At 36.8% G+C, this 23,250-nt stretch overlaps 1 protein-coding gene across 1 annotated transcript in view; it reads left to right on the forward strand.

The window, feature by feature from the left end:
* Positions 1-23,250, forward strand: part of SOX5 (SRY-box transcription factor 5) — a 985,194-nt gene that overhangs the window by 128,079 nt on the left and 833,865 nt on the right. The window contains exon 2 of the mRNA XM_059402806.1: positions 11,805-11,886. The gene's annotated coding sequence lies outside the window, so the exon portion shown is untranslated. The remainder of the gene's footprint in view (positions 1-11,804; positions 11,887-23,250) is intronic.

The raw sequence follows: 23,250 nt of genomic DNA on the forward strand, positions 1-23,250 counted from the left end.
TCTCCTAAGGCAAAGGAAACAAAAGCAAAAATAAACTATTGAGACCTCACCAAAATAAAAAGCTTTTCAACAGACAAGGAAACTATCAACAAAATGAAAAGGCAACCTACTGAAAGAGATAGGTTCCTGGCACTAAGCATTCACTGGCAAGGATGATGGGATTACCGTGGTTGCTTTAAATTTCATACCACAGAGGTTGGGCTCAATGCCTCAACCTGCACAGCTCTTCCATGCTGAAGAAGGGATATTGAGGAGAAAACTTCACTGTCTATTACATTATGCCTTAGGGGGTATTTGTGTATTTATGATAATTTTTTTGGCTGTAGAATGTGAGTAAAATTACAAACAATTATAGCTGGAATAAGAAAAAGGGGAGGAAAAAGCCAATATGATAAAATGTATCCAAAGTTATGTGTGTGTGTGTGTGTGTGTGTGTATTTTGAGAAATAGAAAGAGAGCGAGGAGGAAAGGGCAGAGGAAGAGGAAGAAAGAGAATCTTAAGCAGGCTCCATGTCCAGGGTGGAGCCTGATAGGGGGCTCCATCTCATAACCCTGAGATCCTCACCTGAGCTAGAATCAACGGACTGAGCCACACAGGTGTCCTGAAGATGTGATTTGATTATAAACTTCTTTCAAAAACATCCCTCTGACTTTTATTATTTTTTACAATTTCACTAAGAATTATGTGAGCAACCTAATGTCATCCCATTGTACCTCTAGAAGAGCTCAGTGAAAACCAGCCTCTGTGAAATATGGTTAAACTTCCCTTTCAGAGCTGTCATCGGCATTAAACTTTTTAATTCAAGTCGTTTATCATTGAGTTCTCCTTGAAAACCCTGTCATATAGGCCCAAGAGTGTCCTGGGCTTTAGTACTACTACTACTCATATTTTTGAGATACATGCCTGGAATGTTGTCTGCTCTTCTCTCCAACTTTCCAGATCTTTCCTGTTCCACAAAACCCAGCTGAAATGTCTATGAAGCCTTTTGATAACCAGTCTAGTCCAAGGGTCTTTTCTCTCTCTTCCCTCTGAAGACTTAAATATTATTTTCTATATAATTCATTTGTTGGTCAAATTATCTCCTGCCTTTTGAGACTTGTCTTCTATGTCTTTGAGCTATTACTAACATCTTCTATTATTGATTATAACTTTCTTGAAAATAGAAACCCTTGATATCTTAATGAGTCCTATGAAAATTGTTTTTCATGTAGTCATCTTGAAAAGGGACGTTTAAAATCTCTCATTCTGGACATGAAAATAACTCACATTTACTAAGCTTGTACTATATGCCCAAGAGTAACAAATGCTTTATGGGTGTTATCTCAGTTTTTCCTCACATATAGATACAAAAACTTCACGTAGTAGATTAGGCAAAAGCTATCTCAAAAGAGCTGAAATAAGAAAGGGAATATAGTGGTTCCCCGTTAGAAAATAACCTTTAAGCTCAAGGTATATGTCCAGGCATCCACTGATCACTCTGTTTTTCCCATCTCTTACCTTTATTTTTCTCTTAGTTAACTCTTTTAGGTTTGGAAGATCTTCAGTAACCTCGATTATGGTTGTGGGAGTAGTTCTAGCAATTGTGGTGATGGGGATCCCCACATGGCTTCCCAGAACTGATCAATGATTACTCAGGCCTGAACAGTCATCCCTAAAGAGCAGCTAGAGGAGGTGTGGGTCAAACTCACTTGAACCATGAAGTCCGAGAATAGGAACTGCATGGTTTTTCAGTGAGATGCTGAGTAGATGATTTTTCTGGTAAATAATATTTCTAATTTACAGATAAAACCTGGGCTTAGAGATTAAGTAACTTGCCTAAGATCACCCAGATAGGAACACTCTGTCCAGCATAAACTCCAGAGTTTATGGTAAACACTTTGCTATACTGTAGTATTTTTATCAAACTGTATTTGAGTATCAGTGCTCAAAATAAAAATAGCATCTATTGTACAGACCTTATTTTATGTATTTTCAGCAGCCATCTTCTTTAGATACTCAGTGCTCTTATTTCCTTGTATAATCTCATCTTCTTCTTTTTAACCAAATCAGGAACTGAATGATTATCTGGAATTATTGTATATTGGTTAAGTGACTGCATTTTCTTTCCTAAGACTGTGTTTCAGTCACCATGTTTTCTTACTCAGATCTTTGTACTCAAATACTTTCATGACTCTTTGTGGGCTCCAAAGGTAGTACACACATTTCAGATATTGTCCGAGTTGGGTTGGCAACTGAAATCTCCCTCCATTGCCTGTGAAGGTGACAGGGTATCAGGTGGAGATTCATGAGTCCCAGATCTATCAGCGGAAAGACACTTGGGGAGAATAAACGAGGATTGACGGAGCTCTGGGTGTGGAAGGCCTGATTCTTAGAGCTCCTCAGATGAAAGTATATGGGTCCTGTTATCTTTGGCTCCTTCCGAAATTTAGGGCCTGCCCTGCTCTTGCTTGGGCCTGCCACCAGGCCTCGTTCTTCAGGTTCTACCTGCCGTTTCAGTACTTCGCAGAGACCACCTACTGATTCGCTGCAACTCCAGGTCTTCCTGTTCTACTTCTGACCCAAGAATTTCGGGTGTCTAAAATGAGTTTTCTATAATTTTTGACATTATTGTACTTCAGGTACTATTTAATTTTTTGTATGTTAACACACAAAGGTACCTTTTTGTCATAACAACCCCTTTGCTGACATTCTGGAATGTATCCCTTGCTTTACTTCTTTCTCTGCTAATGACTTTTCCAACTTTGAAGTAGTTAGATCACAGCTTTTTTATTAATAAGTTTTAATGACTTTGTTTTCTCCACATCATCTAACAAAGTACGTTACAGGTATTGCTCAACAATATATTTATTTAATTTGACTCAGTGCTCAGAGATGGGGTGAACTGTCTGTCACATTAATATGAGGACCAGGAATTTCATTTTATTCACAGAGGTGACCTGAAGACTCCTTTACTCTGCACTTTTCAGCTTGGGCTAAGAGCTATAGGGTGAACAGAGTGTACCAGCCTAATCCACAGATTGGTATGTAGTTCTTAGCATCGTTAGCCATTCAGTCTTTGCTATATCAGCTGAGGGGTTAATTTTGGGTTGCTTTTTGTTCATTGAATGTAGAATTTGGTATATTATGAGGATTTTTGCTTCTAGTCAGGAATAATGGCTTTGTGTTGTAAAATGCATTAAAATAGTATGTGCCAGCTTATCTAAACTAGGTCAGTTATTTTATAGTTACATTTGATTCATGATGGTACTATGGAAGGGGAGGGAAACAAGTCTTCTTATGCAGAAATGTTGCCTATTAACAATGAAAAATGCTTTTATAGATTGCCCTCCTATTAACAGTTCATGGTCTATATTGAAGGTATTTGATCTGTTCAATTACTGATTTTTCACTGGTAAAGTAAACTTTATCTTCAGCCCATGCACATCAGCATAGGAGTACATCTATTTTACTTTTTAATGTTAAAAATCACAAAGGCTTTTCTAAATTAGCAGGGGCATTTACACAGTAAACTAGTGAAAAATGTTATGAGCTTTCATCAGCTTTTTTGGTTTTAGCTGCCACTTTGGGGCTTTTACACTTCTTTCTCTTTCCCACCCCATCTCCAGGAGGCAAACAAAGAAATATAATTTGCATCAGCTATAGAAATGCCTCTGAGATCACTGCTCTAAGTGAGTTGGGGATTTGGAGTAGAAATCCTGAAAAAGAGAAAAAGGCAAGGGTAAAAGCTCTGTTGACAAGGGAGTTTCATAGGCATGCGGTGAGAGCACAACATTGGACGTGTGAATACAAATTTTGCAAGCTTCCTCTTTTCTTGTGAAAAAAGTCTAGGAATGTGGTAGTTCTGTCTGGTTAAAGAGTTGGATACAATGACAGCTGGATAGCTTAGTTTTTCTTTCTAATGTAGATACTTCCCTGTTGGAGTGTTTAGCACCTTTACTCCTTCTGTCCTGCTTCTCATCACATGTGGCACCATTGGTTGAGAGGAATTAGGTAGCTCTCTCTGTGCATGATGTTGAGCAGTTCTCCATCACTTGAACAATCCACTGGGATGGAATGGAAGGGCATTTGAATTTTCACTTTGATGGGGAGCATTAGCACATTCCCTCTCTGCTGGCATCAGGTCAAGGAAACCAAGTAAGCTTGTGAAGCAGTTTTTCCCTGGAGCAAATATAATACACGTATTTGGCTAGGAGGTCATCTGCTAAAGGTTGACTTTATTTCTTCAATAGGATCAGGTATTTGTTCAAATTTAGAATGCATCTAAGTAGAGGCAATGTAGACATTTAATCAAAGCAAAATCTATTCTAAAAAAATAGGAAGATCTCATTATAGATTCACAGTCTGTGTATTTGTGTGCTCAAGGATAATAATAATACTGGGATACATTTCAGAGAAAAGAGATGAGTAAAAATAAGAAAAAAAATTAATGGATTTGAGCCCAAGTAAATGAAACTCTATTATTTAATTATAGTATCTGACTGTGAATATAAATGGGAGATGTAGAGCAAGAATTTTTTCTACAGTTTGGATCACAGAAGATTTCATGACTAAAAGGGAAAGTCTGAAACTCAGAGCTACAAGCTAGAAGTTTGATCCTTCATAAAATGAATCAGGGAGTATAAAAAAATATTTTGGGATTGAGGACAGTCCCTTTTGCAAGCACTCAAGTGTTTTTACATCTAAAGTGAGTAAAAACTGCATAACGTGGAAAACTCGCCAGTGTCCTTCAAATTTGCCACTTCAGAGAAGCCTGAATAGATGGGGTAAAACTTACTGATACACAATGGAAAAAGACAGGCTTACTCTTAAAATTTCATGTTTGGAATCTGTTGTGGCCCAATGTCTGTAATAATGTCAATGGTTGGGCTATTTTTTTTTTTTTAAACCAGTTGCTATTTTTGGCATGTGGGTATGTTTAAACTCCAGTGTCCTGGTAAAATTCTACATCTACATTGATGACTGATGATGTTCTACCTGCCATGTTCTTATTTTGTCTTTCTTTTCTTTCTTTCTTTCTTTCTTTTTTTTTTTTTTAAGATTTTATTTATTTATTTGACAGATCACAAGTAGGTAGAGAGGCAGGCAGAGAGAGAGGAGGAAACAGGATCCCTGCTGAGCAGAGAGCCTGATGCAGGGCTCCATCCCAGGACCCTGAGATCATGACCTGAGCCAAAGGCAGAGGCTTTAACCCACTGAGCCACCCAGGCGCCCCTTATTTTGCCTTTCTTAATGAAATGAAACACAACTGCATTCCCAGGCAGAGTTTTGATATACTTTAGTATTTTTATCTAGTATCTTCATTTTATAGTTCCATATCATTAGAACTTAGATCCAGGTTCAGCTTTATCACTGACTCATTTGTGACCTTGTGCAAGTTATCTTCATGTCTCTGATATTCTGTAAACTAGAACAACAATCTAGGTCATTGTTAAGCCTACCCCCAATTTTAACAGACTATGAATTGTTGATGGTACACATCCTTGATAATACAATAGGGGAAAATTTTTTCCAGACTTCAAAAATTTTTCAGAAAATTTCAGAAATTACCTTTAAAGTTGTCTGTCCGAGAGTATATATCAAGTGCCAGAAATCTTGGTATTTCAAATTAGAGTCAGTTTCTCTTTCACCCCCTCCCTACTCCCAACTAATCCCAATCCATTTCTCAGTTATCTTTTTAGTGGAAGTATGAATGCATGTTTAGTTTTAGATGAAGGGAAACAAGAGAGCTCGGGTAGAAAACAAAACAGTATCTCATATAGCTACATTTATTTTGATGTTCAGATTTTTGATTTATCAATCTCACATTTTTTCAGAAATTTCCAGGAGGGCACAATTTATGACATAGTTAACTCAAAGTGGTAAAATGATGACATCATCAAACTATGAGGAGTTATGTATATATAATGTCATACCTAAAGCAACCACTAAAAAAGCTATGCAAAGAGACACTAAAATACTGTATATAAATCAAAAGGTAATTATAAAAACTGTTGAAGGCTGAAAAAAGGCAAGAGAAATGAAAAATAGAGGAAAGTAGAAAGCAAAAAATGAAATTGCAGACTTCCATCCTAACATATTGTTAGGTCCCCCAATAATGGGTCCATGATTAAAGGAGCGAGACTGATATAAAGCGAAGGTCAAGCAAAGCTTTATTCCGCGCCAAGCATCAAGAATTCAAACTGACCAGCCAGGGCTGTGCCTCTTACAGAGAGGGCAACCTCTCTCTCTTTCACAGACTAACTTTTAAGGGCAAAGGCCATGTGGTTGGGCCTGGCCACGCAGAGGTGGCCAATGAAATTGTAACACACAGAGAAAGCTGCACAGTCATGTTAGGTCACACATAAGTGACCAGTTGAATTACAATTTACCCCAGCAGACATTTGACCCAGCCTATCACCTTGGTCAGAATTGGCACCCAAAAGGCTTCCAAAGGGCGGGGCCCATACTCCTTGGTAACTAGGGAGACAGTATGCAACCCCCACTGATTGGATGTTTCCACCTGGCCTGACCCACCCTTGTATTTGGGCTTTGTTACCTGGGGCTGGTTTCTGGGTCTTATTTTTAAGTAAGCCCCCTGGGGGAAGGGGAGCAGAGACAGTTTAAGGGTTAAACAACAAGGTTATTGTTTAACGGATGGATGGAAGCGCTCTGGCTAAATAGGTCCTTACAATATCAATAATTATATTAAATATAAATGGACTAAATACTATAATTAAAAGATTAAGAAAGTATATTAAAAATATGACATAACTATTGCAGTTTATAAGAAATTCTCTTCAAATATAATGATATAGGCAGGTTGAAAGGAAAAGGATAGATAAAGATGTATAATGAAAACATAAATTAAAAATGCAAGACTTGCTATATCAATACCAGTTATGGTGGACTTGAGAGCAAAAGAAAAAAAAAATACTGGTGATAGAGGGAAATATTATGTAATGATTAAAAAGTTGTTCCATAAAAAAGACATGGCAGGTGCACCTGGGTGGCTCAGGTTAATAAGCCTCTGCCTTCAGCTCAGGTCATGATCTCTGGGTCCTGGGATCGAGACCTGCTTCGGGCTCTCTGCTCAGCAGGGAGCCTGCTTTCCCCTCTCTCTGCCTACTTGTGATCTCTGTCTGTCAAATAAATAAATAAAATCTTAAAAAAAAAAAAAGACATGGCAATCCTAATGTGTATGCACTAAATAACTGAATTACAAAATATATGAAGTAAAAATTAACAGGTTTGAAAAGAGAAATAGACAAGTTCACAAATATAGTTGAAGATTTCAATACCCCTACATTATCAATTAATAGAAAACTAGACAGAATATCAAGGATATAGAAAACTCATCATCAGTAACCAATAGACTCTAATTAATATTGACAGAATTCCACCCATCAGCAGCAAAACACATATTCTTGTCATGTGACTATGGGACATAAATCAAGAGAGATTTTCTGGATCAGAAAATGAATCTCAGCACATTTAAAAAGAATTAAAGTCTTATGGAATCTATAAGTTGGCCACCATGGAATCAAACTAGAAGTGAATAATAGAAAGATAACATGAGAATCTCTGAACACTTGGAATTCATCAACATACTGAATTCTAAATAATAATCCATTGGTCACAAAGGTGGTCTCAAAAGACATAAAAAATACATTGAACTGAATGAAAGTAAAAATACAACATCAAAATTTGTGGATCACCGATAAAGAAGTGCGAAGAGGAATCATTATAGCACTAGATATATAATTAGAAAAAAAGAAAAATCAGTAATCTAACCTCCCATTTCAAGAACCTATAAAAAGCAGAGCTGAAACAGAAGCTTCCAAAGAAAACAGAAGAAAGGAAATAATAATGTTAAGAACAAATCCCATAAAATTGAAAGCAGAAAAACAATCAATGAAAAAAAAATAAGTTGAGAGATATTGTACCACAGATTACCTGTGCAGGAAAAGACCAAAATTCCAAATTTAGGGGAGCCTGGGTGGCTCAGTGGGTTAAAGCCTCTGCCTTTGGCTCAGGTCATGATCCCACGGTCCTGGGATTGAGCCCCGTATCGGGCTCTCTGCTCAGCGGGGCGCTTGCTTCCTCTTCTCTCTGCCTGCTTCTCTGCCTACCTGTGATCTCTGTCAAATAAATAAATAAATTCTTTAAAAAAAAAATAAAAAAATAAAAAAATATGGCCATTTAAAAATTGATGAAATTGATAAACCTCTGCAAGCCTAATAATAAAGATTAATAAATAAAGAGAAAAGACACAAATTACCAATATCAGGAATGAAAAAGAGTGAACACTGCAGACCTTGCAGACATCAGAAGGGTAATACAGGGATGGATGTATTGGGATAATACAGGGATGGATGAAATGGACCAATTCCTTAGAAAACACAAACTACCACAACTTACCTAATATTAAATAGATAATTTGAATATCCCTATAGTTAGTAAGGACATTGAATATAAAATTTTTAAGCTTTCAAAAAGGAAAATCTGGTCCAAGATGTGTTCACTAGCATGTTTTAACAGACACTTAGATAAATAACACCAGTTCTACACAATCTCTTTCAGAAAACCATTTCTTTTATGGTAGTGCTATCCAGATACCAAAACCCAACAGACAGTTGAAAGAAAGGAAGAAAAGAAAAAGAAAACCAGACACAAATATTCCTCATGAACACAGACACAAAAATCCTTAACAAAACATTAGCAAATAGAAGTCATATAAAATTAGATATATTCCATGATCAATGGGAGATTTATTCCAGGGATGTGAGGCTGGTTCAGTACTCAAAAAACTACTTATGTGATTCATTATGTAACAGGTTAAAGAAGAAATGTCACAATTCTATCAATTCATATAGGAAAAACTTTTGACAAAATTTAACAACCATTCATGATAAAAACTCTCAAATAAATAGGAACAAGGAATGTCCTCAACCTTATATAGAACATGTATTGAAAATGCATAATAGTATACAACTAACATTATCTTTAATGATGAAAGACTGAGTTCTTTCCCCTTAGATCAGGAAGTAGGTCAAGAATGTGTGTACTCATCACTCTTATTTAATATAGTGCTAGAATTTCTAACCAGTGCAAAAGAAAAAAAAAAAAAAGGAAATTAAAAACATAGAGATCAGAAAGGAAGAAATAAAACTGTCCCTATTTCCAGGTGCCATTTTTGTTTATGTAGAAGATCCCAAGGAACTTAAAGAACACACTTGTCAATCTAATAACTGAGTTCATCAAAGTAGTGGGATACAAGATAAACATGCAGAAATCAATTAGATTCTTTTATAACAGCAATGTACACCTGCATAGCAAAATTAAAAATATAATGCTATTTACAGTTACTCAAAAAATTAAATACTTAGGTATAAATCTAACAAAAAATGTACAAATGTTAAATGTTAAATATGTTAAAATCCAGGACTATCTAAAAATAGATATACCATGTTCATGGACTGGAAGACTCACCAATACAAAGATGTCAGTTCTCCCAAACTGACATGCAGATTTAATATAATTCCCATCAAATTTTCAGCAAGATTTTTTGTATGTGTAAACAAAATTATTTTAAAATTTATATGAAAAGACAAAGGAATCAGAATAGATGTGATGAATTTGAATTAGAAAAATAAAAGTGACAGGGATTAACACACCGAATTTCTAGATTTATTATGTAGCTATAGTAATCAAGACTCTGATCTTGGGAGAGGGATAGGCACATATATGAATGGAACAGAATGCAGAATCCAGGAATTGACTAACACAGACATATTTAACTGATTTTTGACAAAGGTGCAAAATCAATTCAATGGATATACAGCCTTTTCAACAGATGGTGTTAGGCCATTGGACATTCATAGGCAAAAAAAAAAAAAAAAAAAGAAACAAACAAACAAACACAAAAAAAACCCAAAACAAAATACAAACCTTTGAGCTAAGTCTGATAGCTTATATAAAGATTAACTCAATATATATCATGAACTTTAATGTAAAATCTAAAATGATAAAGTTTTTAGGGAAAAAAAATGAAAGTCTTTAGGATCTAGGTTAGGCAATGCATTTTTGGACTTTCTACCACAAGCACAACCCACAAAAGGAAAGATTGATAAATCGGATTTTATCAAACTTAAGAACTTTTGCTCTGTGAAAGACCCATTTATGAGGATGAAAAGACAAGCTACACCCTGGGAGAAAATATTTGCAAGCCATATATCTGATGAACAACTAGTACTAGGAACATAATCTTTTAATCTACAGTTAAAAAAAAATCAATTAGAAAATGTCCAAAGACATGAAGAAACATTTTATGGGAGAAGATATATACGGATAGCAAATAAGCTATCTTATTTGTTCAGCATCACTAATCATCACTAATCATTAGAGAAAAGCAGAATGGCTAAAATAAAAACTAATGACAACACCAAATGCTGGCAAGGATGCACAGAAACTGGCTCACTCGTGTATTGCTGATGGGGATGTAAAATGGCACAACCATTCTGCAAAATAGTTTGGCAGGTTTTTAAAGAAAATTTAACATAGAACTCCAGTACAAACCAGCAATTGCTCTCCTGGGCATTTATCCCAGAGAAAGGAAAACTTTTGTTCACATAAAAACCTGTATGCATATGCTTACAACAGCTTTGTTCATAATAACTTCAAACTGGAAGCAATGCAGTGTCCTTCAATGAGTGAATGGTTAAATGATCCTTACCACAGAACACACTACTCAGCAATAAAAATTAGAGAACTATTGATACTCCAACCTGGATAAATCTCCAGAGAATTATGTTGATTGTATGATTTCATTTATGTAATATTTTTGAAATGACAAAATTATAATAATTATAAGTCAATTAGTGATTTCCACTGTGTATGGTGGAGTTGGGAGGGAAGGGAAATGGTTATTGCTATAAAAAGACAATTTGAGGAATTCTTATGGTAATGGAAATGTCTATCTTGACTCTATCAGTGTCAGTATGTTGGTTTTGATATTATACTATAGTTTTGTAAGATGTTACCACTGGGGGAAATGAAGCAAAGGGTGCAGGAATCTCTCTGTTTCTTACAACTGCCTGTGAGTCTACAATTATCTCAAGCTAAATTGTTTAATTAAAGAAAAAGACAGCCCTCTACCGGCTCCTACATTAAAATTCAAAACCTTTCCTTGGCCCTTTCCAACCTCACTCGTGTCCTACTTCTCTCTGTTGCACTTCATCCTGCAGCCATAGTGGCCTTTTTGCTGTCCCTGGTCCTGCTTAGCAACCTCTCACCACAGGGCCTTTGTACTTGCTATTCCCTCTGGTGGCAGAGATCCTCCCTCTGGTTTGCTTACTTCATCCTGTTCTCTGCTTATCAGACATTTATCTTGAATACTTTATCTAAAGTAGCACACCTATCACAATCTAATGCTTTATTTGGATTTATTTTTCCTCTTTCAGTAAAAACATATTTGATACTTTAAAAAATACCATCTTCCTGGGATGGGAATCTTAAACTCTCTGCTATACCTTCACTTTTTAATGTGTTCTACTGGAATTTGGAACATTTGATTAAAAAAAAAAACATACGCACACACACACAAAAAACAAAACAAAGAAACTGATTTCTATTTTCTTTTGTATTCTCTTTCTTTCTGCTGATGTCTAAGTGGGATTTGTGGGTTCCATAGTAATAAATATTCTGTATTATGTCATGCTCAGTTTATCACAATCCACTGGTATTTCCCCGATAGCTAACATTGCAGAGTTGACCTCTTTATACAGTGATTCTGCCTCTAAATGACTTAGCTTTAATTCTCTTCTAGGCTTTTTAATCAGGCCGCAGTGTACAGACATACTTCAAGAGGATCCTTAGAAGTCTTGGACAAGCTTACCCTTATGTGGCAGGTATGTCTCTGTCTACACACTAAGTGTGCAAGACATGTAACTTTTTATTTTTCTAGAGCTAAATCTAAATTACATTTTGCTCTTCCATTTAACCAAATGCAGAAGCAATCTGAGGTTGCATCTAAGTTCTAGAAGGTTATGAGATAACCAGACTTTTGAGGGATGACATACCTGTTCTTTGGCTGCCATCTCTTCATTAGGCACAGATTTCCTCCCATCCCTTGTCAGTACTTGTGGGAAACTGCTGAGGCATACCTTGATCTTCCTTTGTAGATCTTCTACTCTCCTTCTCCAGGCTTTTCAAGATACCTCCTGGGCATATCAGGGCATGCTGTTACTCCTGCTGGACCAGAAGAAACTCTCTGTCAGTGGATGAAGCTCTTTGTTCCTCTCCTACCACTCTGAAGCGCATGATACTTGTTGTGTTGCTCTTGTATCATGCTATTGTATGGGGTCCTTTGCAAGGCTGGTCAGGTCCATCTGCCAGGATATATCTGCCTTGGCCATCTCTAAGGTCCTGGCTATATCCTAGAAAGACCATTCTTTCCCTCCTACCATTATCTCTTACCCATGTATTTGGAGTTTCTCTCTGTAACAATACTTTGAACAAGCACAACTTAGGAAATCAATCAAAACACAATTTACTTGTTTTACTTGTTTCTTTAAAATGAATTCAGAAAGGGTAGTGGGAGTTCCCTTGCTTTTGGCGGTGGGGAGTAGGGAGAATAGATCTCAGGCAGGCTCCATCCCTAATAGGACTACTCTTAGATTTAAAAAAAAAAAAAAAAAGAATTCTTTTGGCACTTTAGATTCCAAACATAGTCTTCATTCAGAAATTAGAATGTCTAATCTTAGACCATAATCATAACTTGAAAGTTAGTTTAATATCCATCATCCCTTCTCCCACATCTGGGGTCCATTTTGGGGTTGGGCCAAAATTTGCACTGGGAGACGGTATGGGGCTTTTCTCTGTCACCTCCTCTCCCACTTGCTAGCTATTGCTAAACCTAAGTGGTTGGAGCATGGAAAGAAGAGGAATTAAATGGCTTGGGAATGTTTCTTACTTGAAATGGTCCTGTGTTAAGCTGGCTCCAAGCTTTCTGGGCTTGGCGATATTTAAAACTGACACTCATGTGGCTCCTTTTGGAGTTCTTGGTGGCTTCTCTGCTGGACCCATCTAGCTTCAACTCCCCTGGGTTGAGCTATTCACTTTCCAGTGGAGCTTCTGGGTTTTAGATAGTCCATTCTACATGCACTCTCCGTTGGGGTATCAGTGATACTTCTAGATGGTCATCTTGGGCTTCAGGCTGGCTTTCTCATATATGGCCCACTCCTACCTCATGAAAACATGAGTCTTACGTACCTGAATGGGCAGGAAAGGTTCAGGACCTTTTCAGATTCCAGAGATGCTCCTAGCCTGACCCTCTTGTCCTCTAGATTTCCAAGATAAGAGTCAGTCTGCAGTCCACTGGGTTTCCCAAACTCCAGGGGACACATTTAGGCTGCCTACCTTGTTCCTTTGAAGCCTCTATAAATACTGGAGAAAGGAAAAGTGGCACCTTCCAGCTCTCTTGCGGGGATGAAGGCGGGGGGGGGCAAGGGTGGCGGGGCTTACCATAGAGTAGCAGCTCAATCCAAGAATCTCTTCTTAAAACTTCTCCTAATGTCTGTTGTTTTGATCCTTTACATTATCTTGTTGGTCTTAGGGCCATCTGACCAGTCTTGTGCTTTTCTTTTAAAATCGGGATTTTGATCTGGCCCTTTACTTTGGAATTTCATATCTGTTTAATGGAGGTAACTCAGTTGAATCTTGCAGTCTAATGTCTGGTCATGCAGACTCCACCAAAATGAGCTGAGGTGGTGGGGGGAGGGGTAAAGATGCAGTCACTCCACCCCAAATTGCCGTGGGATACACTATTATCTATATATGTCTTGACCACCTTATTTTTCACCCAGAAGGATCTAAATCTACTCTAAGCTTAGTTAATACATAGGAGAGTCTCTTCTGGTCTCTTTTGTATGCACAGAGTCATTACAATTTCCCAGGGGGTCTTAGGCTTTTGAAACTAAAAAACCAGTAACATAATCGATACTTCCCCTGCAACCCTTCTGTCCCCTCCCCCCCCCCGTCCCCCCCACCATGCTCCCCTGCTCTTCCAATGATTTTCTAATGCTATGAGTTCAGAGTATAACAGGTTGGCTGCCTGAATGGGGAGAGAAGCAAGATTCAAGGATATGAAATAAAATACTTCAAATGTTATATTCTAAATGATAAATATTGTCTATCCTCTTTTGAGTACCTCTTAATGTAGTTTTTCATCTTTATAATGGCACTACATGCTTTACATGAAGGATTTGATATCTGAGGAAACCAGGTTTATTATTCTGCTAGGGGGTGGCTTAAACAATACAAATATATTGTGTCACCATTCTGGAGGATCAAAGTCTAAAGTCAAGGTGTGGGCAGGGTTGGTTCTCTCTGAGGGCTGTGAGGGAGAAATCTATTCCCACTCCTTGACTTGTAGATGGCATCTTCTTCCTGTCTCTTCACATCATTTTTCCACTATGAACATCTATCTCTATGTCCAAATTTGCTTTTTTTCTTTTCTTTTTTTTTTTTTAAATAAGGACACCAGTCATATTGGATTAGGACCCACACTAATGACCTCATCTAAACTACTTAGAGCATTGACCTTATTTTCAAATGTCACCTTCTGACATACTGGGAGTTGGGACTTCAACATATAAATATGGGAGGGAAAGGTTGTACAATTCAACCCATAACACCAGGGTTCAAAGAGGCTCAATGACCTCAGTTTCACACAGATCTTGAATTGCTAGTGCAGGGATTCCACAGCTGTGTGACTCTAAAGCTTGGTTCTTCCTGCTATACTACACCTCATCTCAAATGAATCTTGAATGCAGGCTTGTACAATGAGAATACTGTCTTCCTTTAAACAACCAAGCCAGCCTCATGAAGGCATGGGCCCATCCTAGAAAAAAGCTCATACTTAGCTATAAGGTCTCTCATTACAAGAACTCAGAACAACGCCTTATACAAAGGAGAAACAGGAACATGTTTGTGGAGAGGTCCAATGTAATGCCATTATACCATAGGCTAGAAACCGAGCTTATACCTGAGCCAGGGTTTAAGTTCTACCAGGATTCAAATGGCTCTGAAGCTGTCAAAATGGCCTCAACTCTAATTTGGTGATATTATTCCTATGGCCTGTGGTTTGCATTTCTGGTGCTTTTAACCTGTATTCAAGTCTAAATATGCTATGTGTCTGTGGGCTGCTTCACGTAGAGCGTATTTAAACAATGTGTAATAAAACGACATATTTAAATCATACAAAAGAAAAAGGGTAGAATGTGTGCTATAACGTCTCCGCAGGCATTTACTGGATAATGGTAATGACAACTTTCCTAAAAAAAGGATAAAATATGTTCAGTTTCAATGAGAATTATATTTAGGGGGATTATCACGTATTTTGGATATTTTCTTTTTAAAAACAATTCTTTAGTGCATCCTAGGTGAGAGATAGGAAGTATAGTAGTCATTCAGAAACATGGCTTCATGCATATGAACAGAATTTGGGTCTTGTAGTATTCATCACTATTTTATTCCAGATGGCAAAAAAATGATCCCTTTCAGTTAGTGCTTGAAATATATACCTACAGAAATAAGTCCATTATAAGATTTTTCTTGCCAAAACTCTAATAGATGCTCACTTACTGAGAAATATGTATACTGAGAAATATTTAAGAAAAATACACTTTAATGAAGCTGCATTAATGATATATATTTAGCTAATTGTGTAGAGGGATCGAAATATGATTTCAAGTAAAGTAGACTATTGGCCGTATAAATAAGCCTGGCACAGGTGTGCAGAGTTTTAAGAGAATTAGGTAGCAGAGCTAATGAAAATTAGAGGAAGTCTCAATAATAGTTTTATTGTAAATTAGATTTTCTCTTATAAAGCAAATAGAGCCATGTAACAAAATTTTAAAATAAGGGTTAAAAATTGCTAACATATCAATAGCCAAAAACAACAAAAATAACCTTTTGGCATACTTGCTTTTCCTCCTTTTTCATTCATTTGTTCAGCTAGAAATTAGGAGGTGCTTAATGCAGGCGTTGAGGAAAGATGGCTTGGACAGCTTGCAAGATCTCTGCCCTGAACAGCTCTTAAATTATCAGGGAAAATACACAGTGAATGAGTCCTTATAACAAGTGGTAGGTGCAGTATTGGAGGCAAGGTAGCTAAAGAGCTTGCCGTCAACTCTATTGTTAGGTCTGGGAAGCCTTGAACAGGTAAGCTGAGATAGAAGAAACAGGAGTAGAAATCTGTTAGCTGGAAAAGAGAAGAAAATGTATTTTAGTTAGAGGAAAGAGCATCTGCTAAGGTATGGGAGGATTGAAATAACATTACGAATAACTGTAAATAATGCAACATGTCTGAAACAACAGAGAATGAGGCTGGAGAAGTAGGGGGAGGTGATATCATGGAGGGATTTGTGCCAGTTACACTATTGGCAAGAAAGTTTTTCAAGTAGTGAAGGAATGTGTTTAGAATTTCATCTTAGAAAAATTAATCGTCAGCAATATAATTGGATAGATGGCTTAGCAATTACTAACCTTAGGAACTCAGTGTTTAGTAAGGAGCTAGATAGACCAAGAAGCTGAAATAAAGCTAAAATTAAAAACTCTGGGCTTGCATGGACTTCTACATGGGTAGGAACTCTATAAAGTGTTCTCATGGTCATGTTTTTATAAAATTTTATTAAAAAGTTTGTTTTTAATGTCAATTAATTATGAACATCTTCTCTTTCTGCATTACCACTCTACCCTGTGTTATGCTTTTCTTAATACTCTTTTAACACTGGGGGGCTTTGGTGATGCCGATTTTGTATTCATCATTTTTTATCTTTTTTTCAAATTGAATAAGCTTAGGTCTCGCTTTGTTGATCTAGTCCCAAGATGTGAAAAGGGAGGTTGTTAATCTAAGACTGTAGCTGCAGAGATGAAGAAGGAAAGGTATGGAAGACTAAGGGGGAGGAATTTTGAGGATTAGTATGAAGGAAAGTGTGGTGCCAAGCTTTCTCGCTTCTGAAACTCGGTGAATGGTAGGGGCAAGTAACAGTCTATTACACATCTCTTTTTTTAAGAGGCTTTTTTTAAAAAAATATTTTATTCATTTATTTGACCAAGAGAGAGACACACACAGAGAGAGAGAGCACAAGCAGGGGGAGCAGCAGAGGCAGAGGGAAAAAGCAGGCTTCCCGCTGAGCAGAGAGCCAGACTCCAGGCTCCATCCCAGGACTCTGGGATCATGACCTGAGCCAAAGGCAGATGCTTAACGACAGAGCTACCTAGGCATCCCTGTATTGAATGCCTTTATGTGTGTGTATGTTTTCATATTTTTGGATCTACCAAAAGTGTATTTACCTGTATCAAGGTGTTTTAATGTATTTTGTTATCTATTACCAAATTGCTTTCCAGGTAGATTGTGTCACTTAACGCTCCTACAGTAAGTGTAGAAATGGGCTTTGTTGTTTACGCCCCGCTAACACAGAGTATTATAATTTTAATGTTTTTAAACTAAATTATTGGGTAAAATTATTATTACCCCCTTTCTGTTTTATTCTGAGGTGAGATAAATGCCATTCGTTATTATTAGCTTTGCATAGGAATCTATGTTCTAGAGATAGTTATTATGTCCTTTCCCTGGTAATGATTTAGGAAGCATTAGGAGGTTGTTGTAAATCTTCCATGTGAATAGTTTTGTTATTTACTCTAAATACATACATACATACATACATATATTATAAAAGCTAGAAATAAGTGGGGCTAAAATAGTTTTGTTGATTAGGTTGTTTTAGACCAGGTGTTGGCAAACTTTTTCTGATAAGTATCAGATAGTAAATATGTTAGGTGTTGTAGGCTAGGAAGCAAAATTAAGGATGTTAGGGCTCCTGGCTGGCTCAGTTGGTTAAGCATCTGCCTTCGGCTCAGGTCATGATCCGAGGGTCCTGGGATCGAGTCCTACGTTGGGCTCCCTGCTCCATAGGGAATCTGCTTCTCCCTCTGCCCCTCCTCCCTCTTGTTCTCTCATTCTCTCTCTCTCTCTCAAATAATAAATAAATAAAATAATTTTTTAAAAATTGAGGATATTATATAGGTACATTAAAAGAGAAAAATTTTCCACAAAATTTATTGACATAGTTCGAAATATAATAATAATAATTGAGGAAATTTTTTATAATAGTAGTCTAATGAGAAAAATTGAATTTTTTGTGGGGGAGACATTTCATGATTGTAGTTCAAAGTTAATGTTTTCAATTCTCAAATTGGTTATAAATGTTCATTCATTAAATCATTCTTATTTAACTGGTGGTGAGCTAGGTTTGGACTCCAGACTATAGTGTGGTGATCTCTGTTTTAGACAGTGACCTTTAAAAGTCATATTTCCATTAGGTTTTGTTAAAATACTTTGTTTGGCAATATGTGTCAGTTTTATTACATACTTTATTTGAGCTTACGGCAAATCTGCAACTTGCAAAACACTCATCAAAATGTATGTGTCCTGGGACCCCTGGGTGGCTCAGTTGGTTGGACGACTGCCTTCGGCTCAGGTCATGATCCTGGAGTCCCGGGATCGAGTCCCGCATTGGGCTCCCAGCTCCATGGGGAGTCTGCTTCTCCCTCTACTTTCTCCTTGCTCATGCTCTCTCTCAAAAAAAAAAAAAAAAAAAAATGTATGTGTCTGTGTGTGTTCTGTGTAAAGGGTGTGGGTGGTTTTATTCTGCATTATCGATAGAAACTGGGATATATCTGGGGTAATAGCACCATGACAATGAAGCATTTTGTCAATTTAGGTAACCAGAGAAGTGAGACAGAAAGCTAGATTTGACCAGTCCAAATTTGATCTGTTGGTATATGTATTGGAATGAGTCTGAATGTTCCCTGTTGACTTTGATTTGGCTGTAATTGGTCTTGCTCATTAATGACTGCTTCTGCTCAATTTTGGGGATTTCTGCTTTGGTTTTCATTTTGCTGTTCCTCAGCAACTTTCCAAAATGTTTTCATTCTTTTCTGACCCCCCTTCACAAATCTGATGTCTTAAAATACTTTTTATAATTTACATTTCATTTACTAATGGTTTCTGTGGCAAAGCTACCCAGTTCCTCTGGTTTCAAGAAAGAAAAGAAGGAGGAAAGAAGAAAAGAAATGAAATGGAAAGATATGAAAATAAGCAGGTTATTTAACCCACTTTTGAGATTGGGCCATTTAATCTCCAAAGTTTATCCTGGAATTTGATTCCTAAATCTGAGACCAGTTTTTCCTTTAAACTCTTAATGAATGGTTTGGGAATTCTTTTTAAAACTCGGGTAAGTTTAGCTATTTCCATGAGTATGCTGAATTATGGACTGGATTTCTTAAGAACTGACAATCAGGTTGAAAGTTTATTTTATTTTTTTAGTCAATATGGGTACAAAGAATTGGTATCTTTCGAATGCATAATCGAAATAATTCAAATAGATGAACTCAATATGAAAACACTATTTTTAAAAATATGATGTGGATGGAACTAGAGGGTATTACGCTCAGTGAAATAAGTCAGTCAGAGAAACACAAATACCTTTCGATTTCACTCATATGTGGAATTTAAGAAACAAAATAGATGAACATAGTGAGGGAAAGGAAAGAAAAATAAAATAAGATAAAACCAGAGAGGGAGATAAACCATAAGAAATTCCTAATTATGGGGAATAAACTGAGGGTTGCTGGAGGGGAGGTGAGTAGGGGGAAGGGGTAATTATGTGATAGGCATTAAGGAGGGCACAGGATGTAATGAGCACAGGGTGTTAAATGCAACAGATAAATCACTAAATTCTACCCTTGAAACTAATAGTGTACTATATGTTAACTAAGTTGAGTTTTTTTATTTGTTTTTTGTTTTTTTAATTTTATTTATTTGACAGACAGAGATCACAAATAGGCATAGAGGCAGGCAGAGAGAGGGGGAAGCAGGCTCCCTGCTAAGCAGAGAGCCTGATGCGGGGCTCAATTCCAGGACCCTGAGAACATGACCTGAGCTGAAGGCAGAGGCTTTAACCCGCTGAGCCACCCGGGGGCCCCGAGTTTTTTTTTTTGTTTTGTTTTTGTTTTTTAAGATTTTATTTATTTATTTGACAGACAGAGATCACAAGTAGGCAGAGAGGCAGGCAGAGAGAGAGGAGGAAGCAGGCTCCCTGCTCAGCAGGGAGCCTGATGTGGGGCTCCATCCCCAGACCCTGAGATCATGACCTGAGCTGAAGGCAGAGGCTTTAACCCACTGAGCCACCCAGGCGACCCTGTTAACTAAGTTGAATATAAATTAAAAAATTTAAAAAAGTATAAAATTTTCCCATATTCTAGTGTATAGAATATTATGATTTAATATTTGCTTAAAATATTAACATAAAATATAAATATAATATAAAAATATGCCATATCTATTTATACAACAAAGTAAGCTGTATTTATTTTCTAGAGATAATGTGTTATAAGATTTCAATTTTTATGTTTCTGAGAGTAAGCACAGGAGAAAAGTCCCTCAAAATTAAATTTCAGAATTATTTTCTTCTCTTATTTATTTTCATAGACTCTTTGGAAAGCAAGGTTCCAAATATATCTTTCCACAGTCTTTCTGGCAGTGGCTAACTCAGCATAGCTCTTCTAAACTATCACCTTGATTTTAGATGTTGAAATAAGTGGCCATTTAAAAAAACATTTTTAATTCCACATTTCATTTCTTCTTTAGATGCAGAAAGTTTTGTTTTTTTATATAGAAAATTGGTATTAACAGTTTTATAAATCCAAGAACAATATTTGCTCCAAACGCCATTTTTAAAGAATTTTCACTGAGTTTTTCCAATTATAGTTAATTAACAATTTGACTTACTGTGTCCTAAAATAAAATTCCTTTAATATTTATAACCATAATTATTGACAAATATCTGATATTTGTTATTTAAAAAACATTTATCCAGCCAGAAAAGGTGTAAATTATTTCATCAGAGGCAAACAGAGCTTCAGGGACCTTAACTCCTGAGTTCTACCCCAGGTTTGGGGAAAAACTGTAGGCAATGTGTTCACATGATCACGTTTTATATAATTTGCAAAGTAAGCTGTTTTAACTGCCATCATGCATGGCCAGCATCTATGCTTTAAATTTCCTCCATTCCTGTTCTGTTTTGTGGTGAAATTGAAGAGGCCATGGCTTTGTTTTGGTCTTGGGTAGGGTCCATTGAAGGAGGAATCAGAATGGGGATACAGTTATTTTAAATTAAGTGAGATACAAGTATGTTGTTTATAAATATTTCTGTGTATAGTGAAGCTATTGATGATGTCTCACTTTGCCAATTTACTAGATGTTTGACACTCAGAGACCATATTGGAGCACAAAAGCCAGAGCCCACAGTGTCCTCTGGACACATCCTACAGCACGGACAAATGATGCACGGGGTGGAAGGATGAGACTAGGTTTGAAACATGCAGAGCCAGAAGCTACTGTGTGGAAAAACATTCTTGTTAGTAGACGTATGATATTACAAACAGAGGGTATGGTTTGTATCAATGCCCAGTCCCAGGAGAAGTTTTGTCCTGTTAGAAATTTAATGACTAACGCAGTTTATGCTGTTATTAACACATCATATTTTTTTTTCATTTCTGATGGATATTACAGAAATAGAATTTCTCAGATATCTGTGTTTTTAGACACAAACTTGTAGTGGCGATACAGACAGTAAGCACCACTGTGTGTGCAACTGCATGTTTTCTGAATCCCAGTTATGATACTTGAAAACAAATTTTGGTTAAACATCCTAGATAAAAAAATGAATTTTCTTTCTGTTTTCTCTACAGAAAATGATATTTACAAAGAGACAGAGTATGCAGCTAACAACTTTGGCCGGGGTGGGGGAGCTTTAGAGAGGTGTGGTCAGGGAGATAATTAATGGGAGTAGTATGTTTTTTCCCCAGATTTTGTGATTTTTTTTTTTTTTTTTGTATTTCTCAGCATTTTAAAGTAGTAGTTTTTTGGGAATTTTGCTCTGTGAATAAATATTTACTTTTGTGTTAAACTAATCATTTTAATTTGTATTCTCTTTTTAAAATTGCATAAGCTTTGTGGCCCCCCAAAACCTGGATCTACGTAATAAATACTTTAAAATATTTAGATACCATGAATGCACACAGCCTCATATATACTTGCCACTCAGTTTGTGTTTGGAGTTGAATGCATCTACATAGTAACAATTTGTTATTTTTGTTCAGTGATGACTGGCACTTTATAGGGACATTAAATAATGTCTGTAAGCTATGGCTAAGAAGAATTTCTACCTTCTCAAGATCTTGAAAGTATTCATTCTACAAAGCAGTTTCTTATGGGTGAAAAACTTAAAAGTCTTTCATTTAACCAAAGATTTTGATGTATGGAAATAATATATTACTTTATCTTTTCCCCTAACCAATCTTTATTTACTATTATTTATTTAATCTTACTTTATCTTTTCCCCCAACCCCAATCTTTTCTGGCTTAACTTTTTGTTTGTGTGTTCTAAAAGAAGTACAGAGGGAAGGAAGGAGAGAGAAAGACAGAAGGAGAGAAAAAGGAAGAGAGGAAGAAAAAGCTTCAGAAGTCCAAGGGCTCTGGTCAGATTGGGTTAATAACAGATTGGTAGGAGAGTCTCAGAAAGGTGCTTGAAATTCACAAAAGTGGCCAGGACACAGTCAGTAGTACTCCCAGGAAAGTAAGAGAGTGCTACTAAGACTTCTCCATAGAAGTTTTTTCAAATAATAATTTCAAACAAAAATGTATATAGCCAGTGCATTTGTTTTAGGATGGTAGTATCTACCAGTGTTCTAAACACTTCCTGGTTACAGGCAGTACTTAACAATGTTTCAGAGAATGAATCTCAACATCTTCCTTTGGTAAATACATTGTATACTTTAACATTTTAGCTCTCAACACAAAAACAGTCTGTCCTAAGCATCTCTGTGCTCACCCGTCTTCCAGTTGTGTCTGGAGATTTAGGCATAGTCTACACATAGTCCCCTTTTTAAAGCACCCACTTTGGACATACAAATGGATAGGAGTTCATAACGATGTCTCTGGGGTGACGGTGCCCACAGGGTTCACCTGATTACTTCTGTGTGTGGTGATGATGACTTAAAATGGGTGAGCTGGGAGGAACCTCCTTGTGGGCACAGGAGCCGGTGGGGGCTGCTGCTGGGCCGGCACCAACAGGGTTAACCAGGCTTGCCAGCATTAACAATGGAAACCGGGCAGCTCTAAATGAAATGAGCTGAATATTTCA

The sequence above is a fragment of the Mustela nigripes genome, chromosome 6 (assembly GCF_022355385.1).
Source record: "Mustela nigripes isolate SB6536 chromosome 6, MUSNIG.SB6536, whole genome shotgun sequence".
Lineage (NCBI taxonomy): Eukaryota > Metazoa > Chordata > Mammalia > Carnivora > Mustelidae > Mustela > Mustela nigripes.